The 1,627-nt window shown below is 21.6% G+C and overlaps 1 protein-coding gene across 1 annotated transcript in view; it reads right to left on the bottom strand.

Annotated features, from left to right (window-relative positions):
* LOC111627062 (pyrokinin-1 receptor-like) overlaps nucleotides 1-1,062 on the bottom strand; it is a 105,670-nt gene extending 104,608 nt beyond the window's left edge. The window contains exon 1 of the transcript XR_002756971.1: nucleotides 629-1,062. The gene's annotated coding sequence lies outside the window, so the exon portion shown is untranslated. The remainder of the gene's footprint in view (nucleotides 1-628) is intronic.
* Nucleotides 1,063-1,627: the final 565 nt, after the last annotated feature.

Genomic DNA, 1,627 nt, shown 5'->3' with positions numbered 1-1,627 from the left:
AAAAAAAAAAATTAAATATACAATATTTTAAATTTTAAAACTTAATACTTTATAAAGAATAATAATTGCAAAACAAAAAAAATTATTATTTCCAGAAAGATTCAGTAAATCAATTATTATTATTTGAATTTTAAATAAGCTTCTATCGAAGAAAATTAATTTAAATGTATATCACGTACCTGTAAAAAGTATAAAGAGAATTTTAATAATAAAAGATATAAAATGTAAATTCTTTAAAATTAAATATTCAGATTAAAGAATTTACATTATTTTAATCGATTTTTTTCATTATTAGGTGAAATTATAAGTTTTATTAAACTTTTCTGTAAAGTTTGTATTTATTTAGGATATATTATAAAACAAAAGTAATCTTATTGAATATATATGAAATATATTTTTATATAGAATATTTAATGAAATTGTTTCCTTAAAAATAAAAAACTTTTTAAAAATTGTAAAAAAATAATCAAATTATTCTTTTAGTAACTAATATTTATATAATTATAAACAAATATATTAAAATCGTTCATTAATTAAGTCTTCAATTCTATTCCATAAGTGTCGTTGAGTTGTCTAATGATTTACTTGGATTAAATTAATGAAGTAAAACATAATTCGTTTGACTCACCTGGAGATTTCTATGGACTCTTCAATTCTTTTTCCATACGAGGATCAGTGCCACATGAAGACAATTCCTGTAAATCTTTGTCCACGTACAAATTAAAATCTAAGTTTGGTGTTAGTCGAAGCTGGTTGGTCCCTTCTACTGCCCGTTTTAGTGCGATTTACTGGAGGTCTTCCATCATCCACGCTTTACTCCACAAGTAATAAATTAAATTGTGTTTATTTTTTTAACAATTCAAATTAATTGTTAAACACAAGTTCGTAATCTTCCTGCGTGTTATTGAAGTTCAGGAAGAAAAGCGCCAGCAGCTTCTATGATCTAACACGCCCCCATTATTATCATTATTAAAAATTAACGTTGAATTTCTAACCTTTCGTATTATTATTATATTAATTAGATTGTTTATCTATTAATGACACATTAAGATAAATTACTAAAGTATTTTTTTAATTAATAAAATGCTTATTAATCATTATCTCATGACTTAATTTTCTAAATTTATGCATAAAATTATAAAAAATTCTTTAAATTCTTTTAAATATTTGTGATAAATATATTTTGGATTTTCATAAATATTAATAAATTTGCTTATTTTAAATTAAATTTTTAACAATTCTTATTGACATTTATTTAAAAGTTTAATTATAAAGGTATAAGAAAGAACAGCAATAATTTCTCATACGTTAAATCTGATAACTCTACATGTTTTATCATCATAAAAATATATTATGATTCTTAATTCTTTATCTAGAGAGATATAAATTAAATTTATGTACATTAATCTTTATCTATGACTCTTTATCACTAGTGAGTGTTGTTAAATGGAGGATGTGAAACTGTAATCATGTACTTGTATCCTTAGAGACACGAAAACGATGATCAAACATGTGGTAAAACAAGAGGAAAAAACCCTTGTTAAATTTATTTTCCTTTTCAATTTTCTCATGAAATTTCAAATAAAAGTTTTATTTATAAATTTATATTTTTGTTTTAAATATTCAA

Source organism: Centruroides sculpturatus, unplaced genomic scaffold, assembly GCF_000671375.1.
Source record: "Centruroides sculpturatus isolate CEXI.00-Female unplaced genomic scaffold, Cexi_2.0 scaffold417, whole genome shotgun sequence".
NCBI classification, from domain to species: domain Eukaryota; kingdom Metazoa; phylum Arthropoda; class Arachnida; order Scorpiones; family Buthidae; genus Centruroides; species Centruroides sculpturatus.
This window is presented reverse-complemented; position numbering and strand designations above follow the sequence as displayed.